Genomic DNA, 13,042 nt, shown 5'->3' on the forward strand with positions numbered 1-13,042 from the left:
TAAACATACTTTTTCATACAGTACCTGCCAAAAGTTTTGTTCAATCATGAATAGTAGTGCGAGTCGAAAACAAGCGTTAAAGCCTTTAATATGTCTTCAAATATAAATAAACATCTCGTTGATATTTTCAGTAGTAAATGGTACCAATAACAGCGCATTTGAGCAATGCAATTGTAGTGATAAAATGGTCAATTTTTCCGTGCAGTACTGTACGGATTATACGCTCCTCATCGGTTAAGAGTTTGGCCGAAAGTTGTCTCCTTTCTTTTCTGGCGTAGTGCTGTTCTTTTCTACTTTGCGCCGGTTAAACTGAAGGTCACATCGCTACAGAAACTAAACGAAATATAGTATATATACGTTACAGCTATAGAAAGCCTGAAAAATAGGAATATGACGTTTTCCAAAAGCCTGCACACATTCACAATTATTATTTTCAGACAGCTTTTGTGAAATATAAAACCGCTAATTTTCTCGAAAATTTTGCATGCTATAAATCTCTATTCAGCATTGGCGATTGTACGAATGCCTTTGTTGTCAAGTTCCTCTACGTCTAATTTCTCTTATACAAAAGGATGGAAATTCGAAGCTCCTTATAAAGATATTACCCTCTGAATTCCGATATTCTGAAAGGAAACCTTCAAGCTATGCATTCACCACTACCCACTTTAATATTTTATATCCTAATCGTGACCTAGAAAATAGCTTAATTGCTTCCAGCGTTCAACCTTCTAAAGTTACAAATAGACGAAAAACTAATTATTATCCTTAACTGTGAGATTATTTTTTGTATAANTCCGTCTCTCATCTAGTCTCTCTGGTGTCGCTTAAAGGGACTGTCAAAAAACTACAGTAAGGGTGGTTGTTGGATTATAAACTTAAATTGACTTGTGGAAAATCACTTTTCGGTATTAAATTTATTCCTAAGAAAATTTTATGAAACTTTAGATCGAGACCGGTCTAGAGATACCTTCAGGTACGTAATCACTAAGACTCTGTTTGTTCCGAAAAATAGTCCTTCTTGTGGTCAGTTATCCGTTTAATTCCTTTGACATTTTGGGCAGTACCATAGTTGAGGACGTCTGGCAGTCTTTTGTCTAAAAACAGCAGGAATAACAAGTATCTCTAAACATAAATCTCTTCTTGTAGTTTTCATTGCTAATGATTTTACGAAAAGGGCAGCGGTTTGTGAAAATTTTAAATATTCAGTTACATATACAGTGTTTTCAGCACAAAATTTTGTAGAGTATAGTTGGGACGTTTAAACTTGGCATTCCGAGATAAAAATGTTCAATCTTTCAGAGCCTCTGAAAGCGAGACTCGAGTCTCCGTCTCTCATCTAGTCTCTCTGGTGTCGCTTAAAGGGACTGTCAAAAAACTACAGTAAGGGTGGTTGTTGGATTATAAACTTAAATTGACTTGTGGAAAATCACTTTTCGGTATTAAATTTATTCCTAAGAAAATTTTGTGAAACTTTAGATCGATACCGGTCTAGAGATACTTTCGGGTACGTAATCACGAAGAATTTGTTCCAAAAAATCGTCCTTCTTGTGGTCAGTTATCTGTTTAATTCCTTTGACATTTTGGGCAGTACTATAGTTGAGGACGTCCGGCAGTCTTTTGTCTAAAATTCGCGTCCCGTTACCGTTACTACAATATCTAGTTATTTCCATTTTTATCGGTATTTTGTATGGTGCACTTACCTAAACGAGATTATTTACTGGTAAAACTCGAGGAGCAAGGAAGATAAGATCGGTGAATATTGAACAAGACTCTGTTTGTTCCGAAAAATATAATCCTGGATATCAAGACTTGCCAACTTTAAAACTAGAGCTTTTCATGGTAAGTTTTATAATGTACATATATTTTTAACAGATTTCAATTCTCATGGTAGTTAGTGAACTTGGAAAACTTTTTCAGTTTATTTTTTAAAAAGAAAATATACATACAAGAACTTTTTCGGAAGTTTTACAAAGATTTTTTTATATCACGTTCAGCTTTTAATTATGTCTGTGCAAAAGCCGATGTTTAAAGCTTTATTTATTGTTTTAGAGGTATTATGTGTATTACCTACCGGCCTACAGCGTATCCCTTGAAATTAGCTCGTCGCCTATTTTCTCTACGAAATGTCTACACAATGTCACGGCTTTGTTAATACGATATTGTTGTCCCGCATTCATATCAAAAACAATCCATTCTCGTACATATCAAAGATGGTTATGCGTGTATCAGTAAATCGAGTTAGTCTAATGGTTTGAATCGATTTAGCCGCATAGAGTGTGAAGCAATTTAGCCTGTCGGATCGCGCTTGTGTGATGATAACATATTCAAATATATGGCTGTGGTCTGGATAGTCGAAGTCAACGTGAAGTTAACGTGTTGGCAGGCTAATAAATTGATGTCGATGCCAAAGCAATTAGCCTTAATGTGGCATTTTTACAACAATATTCGTACCGGCAAGCCGACATATAGGTTCTTTAAATTACAATATAAGAGTGTCGGAAGTTATTATATTAGAAACTACCAGACGGATTTATTTAGCTTCATCAGCACGCCTTGTCCCATCTGCTTCAATAATTGTTCCTAGTATACTTCATTTACTTTCTGTAGCGATGTGCCCCTTCCAATGTCTTGGATGCGCGCTGGCACAATCGTAGGTAGAGAGAGAGAAAAAAACTCATTATACTCTCGACTGTTGTTCATTAAACATACTTTTTCATACAGTACCTGCCAAAAGTTTTGTTCAATCATGAATAGTAGTGCGAGTCNTAGAGTATAGTTGGGACGTTTAAACTTGGCATTCCGAGATAAAAATGTTCAATCTTTCAGAGCCTCTGAAAGCGAGACTCGAGTCTCCGTCTCTCATCTAGTCTCTCTGGTGTCGCTTAAAGGGACTGTCAAAAAACTACAGTAAGGGTGGTTGTTGGATTATAAACTTAAATTGACTTGTGGAAAATCACTTTTCGGTATTAAATTTATTCCTAAGAAAATTTTGTGAAACTTTAGATCGATACCGGTCTAGAGATACTTTCGGGTACGTAATCACGAAGAATTTGTTCCAAAAAATCGTCCTTCTTGTGGTCAGTTATCTGTTTAATTCCTTTGACATTTTGGGCAGTACTATAGTTGAGGACGTCCGGCAGTCTTTTGTCTAAAATTCGCGTCCCGTTACCGTTACTACAATATCTAGTTATTTCCATTTTTATCGGTATTTTGTATGGTGCACTTACCTAAACGAAATTACCTACTGGTAAAACTCGAGGAGCAAGGAAGATAAGATCGGTGAATATTGAACATTATGAGATGTACAATAATTTTCTACGCCATCCAGGTCGAGTGGTCCTAAATTTTTGATGATACTGTCGTCATTGAACTATGCATTTTGTGGTCAAGTTGAGTCTTGTAAGTACTGTATGGCATAAGCGAGGCCGCAATTTTCATTAAAAATATAATGGAACACTAAATTTTGTATTAGCTCATAGAACTCGGTTTTTCTATATTAACTACTGCGTGATGATAATTAGTAAATACTCAAATCAAAAAGATCGATGACATTTTGATTTTAAACTGAGCTCCATCAATTAAAAAAAAAAAACTAATTCGTCTATTGCACGTTGTAATACGAACTTCCAAACACTCATCTAATCGAACGTTAAATTTGTGCAGCCATCTGAGCCGAAGTAATTGAAAATGGAATACGGGAAAGCGAAAGCTTAAAGCGCGACAGATTTGTGACGAATATGTTCCATCCAAGAATTATAGAGATATCTAAGTAATTTTCAAAATGTTCTATAAGAACAAGAATGCTATTGTTGTGCTTGTTGGGAGTTACACGGTTTGATTGATTGCTTATGGCAGATTCCTATTTAATTATTATTGATCATGCGGGTACAGTTGGAAATTGAAAATATTAGAATATCTGTGAGTAATAAGGATATCTACGTAAATATTGGGGCCTGTCGCTATACACTTTTTGATTCGACAATTTAAGGTTTCAAATCCTTCATAAAGTATTCAATATCACACGATCCTAAAAGAGTTTTCTTGAACCGCTAACTCAGAGGCGTCACGCTATCAGTACCCTTAACAATATAATCAACGAATATTGCGTAAAATATTATAGCATTATGTAACGAAAACCTCGTCATAATCATCATCATCATCATCGTAATAGAATCATCAGTTCTAAGATTGGTTGGACACGCACCTCCAATCTTTCCTATCCTGACCTAATCTTCGCATTTTCCTAAAACTAGAACACTCCACATCCTTAACTATTTGTGAACAGAAATCTAATCTAGGTCTACCTCTACTCCTCTTAACTCCTGTTTCTGCTTCTAGTATGTCTCTTAGTAGCCGTTCTACTATCCTATTTCGTCCATTTCTTGTTGACTTTGTTATTGTAGGTACTCTTTCTAGTTCCTCCTCATGTCTAACCCTCCCTATTTACAGTATCCTTATCAATCGCCTGTGAAACACTTCGAACGCTTCTAACCTTTCATCCACACTTCGCACCCATACAGAGCTGTGCTTCAGACATACATACGTCATTAATAATCTTTTTTCAAGTTTCTAAATTAATCGTTCGCGAGCATGAAGTGACTCTTTGTTGTTCAAAGCGAGCCGACCCTGCGCTTTCTTCTGTTTTATATCTCTACTTCTCTTGACATGCTAGATACTTCTCCTAATTTTTCGTCTCCTATCTTATTAAATTCGCTCTTTCCCTACCTTTTCTTCCCTTGCGTGCATGTATCTTTGTTTAACTTTTATTTATTTTCATATAATATTGTTTTGTCAGTACCGCTTCCATTTTATTTCAAGCTATCTCTAACTTCTCCTTGCAAAATGCTAATGCTACTATATCATCAGCAAATCTAAGCATACTGAGTTTATTGACCACTACTTTTTGTGTTTTATCATTCTAGTCTCATTCACCCTTTCTATGATTCTACTTTAGATATCTGTTACTGTGGAATACCAGTATGTCACGCCATTTTGCCTATCGGAACGCTAAAACTTGATGTGACCATTTTCTTAACGCCTTTTCTTGAAATAAATGTCCTATTTATCGCTACACGTTTGGTGATAACTTAAAAAAATTGTTTTCGTGTACACCACTGAATATTTGTCTTTTCAAAATTGTATCTCATGTCACGTTGCACAAGCGACCTAAAGCGGACGTGTTTTGCTCATTGTCAACACGTGAGTTCTTAGATTTCAAACGTCCTTTACTGTTTTAGCCGCTCTTCTTTCTAAAGTTACATACAGTTTCATTACATTAACACTGAATTAAATTTGTTCTATATCATTATAAATATTAACACTGATACGTTCACAGACAAAAGTTTGAAAGAAGCTGCCCTAGACAAAAATTTTCAGTCTCTCTCCAGTCTCTCAGAGTCTTTCAGCGTCTCTGAGAGCGTCTCTCACAGTCTTTTACAGTCTCTCAGTTATTGCCTAGGTGTTTTTATGGATCTCTCACAGTCTCTGTATGAGAGACTCGAACGATAAAATTGTTAATTCAGAGATTCGAGTCTCTCACAGAGAGACTGAATGAATAAAACTGAAAAATTGAGAGACTCGAGTCTCTCGTAGAAAGACTGGGATCTCTGAAATATGTTGAACTTAGAAAATTTTAACCATGTCTATCGAGACACCACTTATTGAGAGATTCGAGTCTCTCGTTCAGAGACTGGATACGAAATGAGGATCTCTCTATGAGCGACTCGAGTCTCTCGTTCAGAGACGCTAAACAGTTTTTTTGACAGTCTCTCTCAGCGACACCAGAGAGACTCGATGAGAGACGGAGACTCGAGTCTCGCTTTCAGAGACTCTGAGAGACTGAACATTTTTATCTCGGATGTAGATAGTGATTTTAGCGTACGACATTTCTGAAAGGGTGTTCAGTCTTTTAATAGTTCTCCAAAAATTTATCAAGTAGAAAAGCGATTAAAATAAATCCAAGACCTGAATTTTTTCTATAAACAATAAAATAGCTAGGAAACAATCTTTTCTTTTTAATATCTACTAGTGCTAGTAAGGTATGTATTTCTCCATGTTTAATCTATAAAACGGCCAGCTAAAGTTGACTAAAATTGATAGAAATTATGACTATAATAGACCTTCTAAACTGGCTAATTTGTTAATTATTAATTAGTGAGAACGGCGTAATGTATTTTTTATATTTTTATTATCTTTTCCTGTAACTTGGGTAGCTCTTGGGTTATTTAAATAGTTTATTATGTTAGATATTCTAAACAGAAAGTATGTAGGTAGTCATTGAAATAATGGTCTAGCAAATTAGGTGATTATTTTAAAAGCATTTTGAGTGGTTAAAATTGTCCTCGGCAGCTACTTGTTATTACTTCAAGTTGAACTTTTAGCAAAAAAATAATTAACACAGAGTAGCTGCTTCTGAAGTTATTGTGAACGCTGCTGTTAATTTTTTAAAAACAACTCGGAGCGTTAAGTTTTCCTTTGACTTCAATTATTGCATTTTCTGCTCACTGGCACAGCTGAGAAATTTGCGAGACTCAAAGGTACATCTCTTAATACAGACGTTGCTTTTCGAGTAACATTTCATCACTAATCAGAATCTAGAAGTGCTTAATTTAAACTTTGTAGATTGTTAACAATAAACGTGGAAGTGAGACTTTCGTTTTTAATTAATTAACTTTCGTAATTTTACAAGCGTATGCTTCCCGAGACTCCCTTATTATTAAGCGAAGACTAAATTTTCTGACGAAACCGCATCAGATTGTTGGAAATGAGCCAACGATTTGCAAACAAGACATCGTTATATAGACGCAGTAAAATGGTAAAACGGTGATTGCAATAAGAAAAGAAACGATGGTTAAACAACAGGAATAACAAGTATCTCTAAACATAAATCCCTTCTTGTAGTTTTCATTGCTAATGACTTAACGAAAAGGGCAGTGGTTTGTGAAAATTTGAAATATTCAGTTACATATACAGTGTTTTCAGCACAAAAAGTTGTAGAGTATAGTTGGGACGTTCAAAATTGGCATCCCGAGATAAAACTGTTCAGTCTCTCAGAGTCTCTGAAAGCGAGACTCGAGTTTCCGTCTCTCATCGAGTCTCTGGTGTCGCTGAAAGAAACTGTCGAGAGACTGTCAAAAAAACTGTTTAGCGTCTCTGAACGAGAGATTTCGTATCCAGTCTCTGAACGAGAGACTCGAATTTCTGAACGAGAGACTCGAATCACTCAATAAGTGGTGTCTCGATAGACATGGTTAATATTTTCTAAGTTCAATATATATTAGAGATCCCAGTCTTTCTACGAGAAACTCGAGTCTCTCAATTTTTCAGTTTTATTCATTCAGTCTCTCTGTGAAAGACTTGAATCTCTGAATTAACAATTTTATCGTTCGAGTCTCTCATACCGAGACTGTGAGAGATCCATAAAAACACTTAGGCAATAACTGAGAGACTGTGAGAGACGCTCTTAGAGACGCTGAAAGACTCTGAGAGACTGGAGGGAGACTAAAACTATGACGACGAGTGACTTAAGGTGGTGGAAATTGATAGAAATCATTGAAATTCTACCTCTACTGTATTTTAACATTGATATAATTCATTTCCCAAAGAAGCAAACGAATTGTAAATATGTATCAGTTATAAATTAAGATTGAATGATTGATAAGAAGTGCTTTTAAATAGTTCGTAGCTGTGGTGAGTATTGTCCGATGTTTTCGTCGGACAATAAATGATTCTACGTACATTAAGCTTTAACAGGTTTCTTGATCTCGCTTCTTTTGTCACCTACGCCAGACTCCTTTTCCCATTACTGATTCCAATCACTTCCAACCCTTTCAGTGTTTCTCAGATGCAGCTGTATATCGTATCAAATAAACGTGTCATGGAGGAGATGCGGTCGGGATTTAGCGTGTACTAGTACTCACACACTGACATCGTTCGTCACCGGCACTATCCACGATTGTTAATCAAGCAACTTGAATTGTATGCATATGCCATAAATCTAAATTCTTCTTCGTCTCTCCCTGGTTGTGACAAGAGTGAGAGATCGTAATTTATATTGGAGAGGCGATCGACCCTTCCTTCCACTCACTGGACGCTCTAGGGCTCCCCCCCCTCTCCTCCTCATGTCCTCTCAAACATATCTATCCATCTTCCAGCAAATTACTTAAAGGTAGAAAAGGGAAATGCTTGGATTTTGACTTTCGAAACGAATTCGTCTGGCGCATGAAATTGATTTGTTTCCCTTTTTACATTAATTTATAAGTAGATATTTACGAAAATATAAAAGTTTCGACGTGAATTCCGTTTAAGAAAATTGCTTTAATGTTACTTCTTCTCATTTTCACGGGTTTATTTGAGTCGAACCTTGTTGGATGGATCATTATGTATTACAAAATAAATGGAAAAAAATCGATTGCCTGTAAAGTCGGTTTATTGACGACAATTGAACGTGACAACGTCATAAGAAAATACTGATGGAATGGTTTCATTTTTCAAAAGAAAATTTTAATTTTATTTGTTTGATAGATATTTTGTATGGATATAGAGAAGGAGGTAAATGGAAATGTATTATTGTATAGCAGCTGTCCACGTGGACGCNAATATAGTTCCCTTCGAGGGCGATACAACGATTATAGCGGTCATACAATTTTTCGATACCATTTTTATAATACGATTTGTCTTTAGCCTCAAAATAGGCTTCAGTTTCGGCGATTACCTCTTCATCGGCGCAAAATTTCAGTCCAGCGAGCATCCTCTTGAGGTCTGAGAACAGAAAAAAGTCGCTGGGGCCAGATCTGGAGAGTACGGTGGATGCGGAAGCAATTCGAAGACCAATTCATGGAATCTTGCCATCGATTTCATTGATTTGTGACACGGTGCATTGTCTTGATGAAACAGCACTTTCTTTTTCAAACAACAAAAGTTCTTTCATTAAAAATGCTATAACTCAGATACTAATAGTACAACAGCTGTCAAATTTATACACGTGTCTTTTGAAGGTTAGGGCTAGCTAAAAATCACATGGATTTGATACTAGTAGAGCCATATATGGGTCAACCTACGATACATTGGCTTAATGAAACAGCACTTTCTTTTTCAAACAACAAAAGTTCTTTCACTAAAAATGCTATAACTCAGATACTAATAGTACAACAGCTGTCAAATTTATACACGTGTCTTTTGAAGGTTANTATAGACGCAGTAAAATGGTAAAACGGTGATTGCAATAAGAAAAGAAACGATGGTTAAACAACAGGAATAACAAGTATCTCTAAACATAAATCCCTTCTTGTAGTTTTCATTGCTAATGACTTAACGAAAAGGGCAGTGGTTTGTGAAAATTTGAAATATTCAGTTACATATACAGTGTTTTCAGCACAAAAAGTTGTAGAGTATAGTTGGGACGTTCAAAATTGGCATCCCGAGATAAAACTGTTCAGTCTCTCAGAGTCTCTGAAAGCGAGACTCGAGTTTCCGTCTCTCATCGAGTCTCTGGTGTCGCTGAAAGAAACTGTCGAGAGACTGTCAAAAAAACTGTTTAGCGTCTCTGAACGAGAGATTTCGTATCCAGTCTCTGAACGAGAGACTCGAATTTCTGAACGAGAGACTCGAATCACTCAATAAGTGGTGTCTCGATAGACATGGTTAATATTTTCTAAGTTCAATATATATTAGAGATCCCAGTCTTTCTACGAGAGACTCGAGTCTCTCAATTTTTCATTTTTATTCATTCAGTCTCTCTGTGAGAGACTCGAATCTCTGAATTAACAATTTTATCGTTCGAGTCCCTCATACAGGGACTGTGAGAGATCCATAAAAATACCTAGGCAATAACTGAGAGACTGTGACGCTGAAAGACTCTAAGAGACTGGGGAGAGACTGAAAATTTTGTCTAGGGGTAGTCCGCAATAAAACTGCCGCATTTACTTTTTTCTTTCAACTTACTCACGACAGAAGTTGTAAGCACTATCGTAAACATAGAAAAGAGATGTCAGATAGGAATTGCAGCGGACACTAATAAAAAAAGAGGAATAACATTACACCAATTAATGTGTAACAGAAAGAGATACAGACAAGCAAAATATGAGCATGTTGCCGTCATCGGACTTTCATTCTCAGGAATTTAGGAAAGCAAAGACGCTTGTTTAAAGGTATAACTCCATCCAGGCAGTTATACAGCTAACCCAAACCTTTTACGTACCTAAGCAACCTCTAAGCGCTNGAGAGACTCGAATCTCTCAATAAGTGGTGTCTCGATAGACATGGTTAAAATTTTCTAAGTTCAACATATTTCAGAGATCCCAGTCTTTCTACGAGAAACTCGAGTCTCTCAATTTTTCATTTTTATTCATTCAGTCTCTCTGGAAGAGACTCGAATCTCTGAATTAACAATTTTATCGTTCGAGTCCCTCATACAGGGACTGTGAGAGATCCATAAAAATACCTAGGCAATAACTGAGAGACTGTGACGCTGAAAGACTCTAAGAGACTGGGGAGAGACTGAAAATTTTGTCTAGGGGTAGTCCGCAATAAAACTGCCGCATTTACTTTTTTCTTTCAACTTACTCACGACAGAAGTTGTAAGCACTATCGTAAACATAGAAAAGAGATGTCAGATAGGAATTGCAGCGGACACTAATAAAAAAAGAGGAATAACATTACACCAATTAATGTGTAACAGAAAGAGATACAGACAAGCAAAATATGAGCATGTTGCCGTCATCGGACTTTCATTCTCAGGAATTTAGGAAAGCAAAGACGCTTGTTTAAAGGTATAACTCCATCCAGGCAGTTATACAGCTAACCCAAACCTTTTACGTACCTAAGCAACCTCTAAGCGCTGTATCTGTTCTTATTATTCGGTTATCTCTTTTCATTTTTTCTCCACTACTCATGTAGCATTTCGTAACTTAACAAGGGCGTGTTCAAAACGCAGGAAATGATGACTGTCTCAAGTTGAAACAAGATATAAGATACGTCCATTCTCACAGATAATTTATTGCGGACTTTGCCAATTTGTGATCGTCCCAACTGTAGGTACTTTAAACTCTCATGTAATTGGCCACTATCTCTACGTATGTAGTAAACAATAATTCTATATCGGGTCGTATAAACAGTAAAGCTAAAGGGGAAAGGGGGAGATGAAGTGATGTCCGCGAGGGAGATTAAGTGAGGTCCATGAAGCGGGCGTGAAACCGGGAGGAAGAAGTGATCCATTGGTCCATATGATTCGGGAATCGTCGGATAATCATAGACTGGCGTTGGGTTGACGATTGCAACCCTGTACCGACATTTCCCCTTATAGAGCTAACCACCGGATCCAAGTACAGCGTATAGTTTCCTACCGGACTCGCGGCTCCTACCCAATAATTTGTGTTTTATATTTGTTGTTGTTCGTTTGTCGTTAATTTAAGTCTTTTGGTATAAGTTGATTTGACAATGGTTGTGCGGTTTATGGATGCATTAAATTTTAAAGCTCGGCGGTTGATAGAGCATTTACCGGCTTCCACCATTCGGACAAGGAGAGGGGCATAGTGAATCCTCTGGGGCTGTTTAATTTGTTGTCTCGTGAACGCTAAAGTATTAATCACAAATTNGTCTCTCTATGAGAGATTTGAATCTCTGAATTAACTCATACAGAGACTGTGAAAGATCCATAAAAACACCTAGGCAATAACTGAGAGACTGTGAAAGACTCAGAAATACGAACACTATGTCAGGCCGTATAAAAAGCAAAGCTAAAGTGGTAAAGGGGGAGATGAGGTGAACTCAGCTAGGGAGATTAAGTGAGGTCCGTGAAGCAGGGGCGTGAAGCCGGGAAGAAGATGTGATCTAATGGTCCAAGTGGTTCAGGAATCGTCGGGTAGTCATAGACTGACGGTTAGCTGATGATTGCAACCCTGTACCGAAATTTACCCTTATAGAGCTTCCACATACAGCGTATAGTTTCCTCCCAGAACTCAAAGAAGAGTAAAGGTGCGACCGTTTAACTTACCTAATCTCCGTCAGTGACTCGCGGCTCCTACCTAATAATTTGTGTTTTATATTTGTTGTGGTTCGTTTGTCGTTAATTTAAGTCTTTTGGCATAAGTTGATTTGACAGTGGTTGTGCGGTTTATGGATGCATTAAATTTTAAAGCTCGGCGGTTGATAGAGCATTTACTGGTTTCCACCATTCGGGCAAGGAGAGGGACATAGTGAATCCTCTGGGGCTGTTTAATTTGTTGTCTCGTGAACGCTAAAGTATTAATCACAAATTAAATGAAAGGTTAATTTCCATTTCCTTTTCTGCGTTTGTTTCGTTTTACGGAAGAGCTAATCCGATTTTAACTTTTATTATGTATTTAGGTAATTATTCGTTTAATTTAATTAATTAGACTGTATTAAAGCAGATTATACTTATCGGCGGATTATTTGGTTCATCTGACATATGTAGCTTTATCAGTTTTGAAATAAATTTTCGCTGCTCACACTGTCAGCGTCTTCACAAGAAATCTAATTTGTCAGAAAGAAGTTTCTACAATAATCTAACCTATATAACATAGTGTAATGTTCGTGGGTTTAACAAAACTTACTTTTAAGACTCACAACGACATAAACTATTTATTTACACAAATTATTAAAGAACTTAAAAACACTATTAAATTATTACTAAACTTAGGTAATTATTCTATTTATTTACACTACTGTTGATATTCACTGTTCTATTTATTTCACTTCTATCACTTCAATTTATCTCTTGATTCAATTTTGCAACGGTCAATTTATTTCTACTCTTTCACTTCTACAACGGCCAATTTATTTCTACTCTCCTTCGGCGATCGTCTCTTCCTTTTTATACTCCCTTGCCTCTTTTCGGGAACGTTCTCCAGCCGTCCAGAGAAGTCTAGTTTTCTTTGAACGGTTTAATTGCTTTCCCGGAACGCAGGTACGACACACACGTTTACAGATACGGCGCACATGAAGAAAAGCGCCCGCGGCTAGTCGGCGAATCGATAAGCCGCTCACACACACGTATGCCCGATCGCACACAATCACGCTCGTG

General features: G+C 36.9%; 1 protein-coding gene across 2 annotated transcripts in view; it reads right to left on the reverse strand.

Annotated features, from left to right (window-relative positions):
* Positions 1–13,042, reverse strand: part of LOC108733216 (sodium/calcium exchanger 3) — a 106,611-nt gene that overhangs the window by 41,946 nt on the left and 51,623 nt on the right. The window lies entirely within an intron of this gene.

Source organism: Agrilus planipennis, unplaced genomic scaffold (assembly GCF_000699045.2).
Source record: "Agrilus planipennis isolate EAB-ADULT unplaced genomic scaffold, Apla_2.0 scaffold72, whole genome shotgun sequence".
NCBI classification, from domain to species: Eukaryota; Metazoa; Arthropoda; class Insecta; order Coleoptera; family Buprestidae; genus Agrilus; species Agrilus planipennis.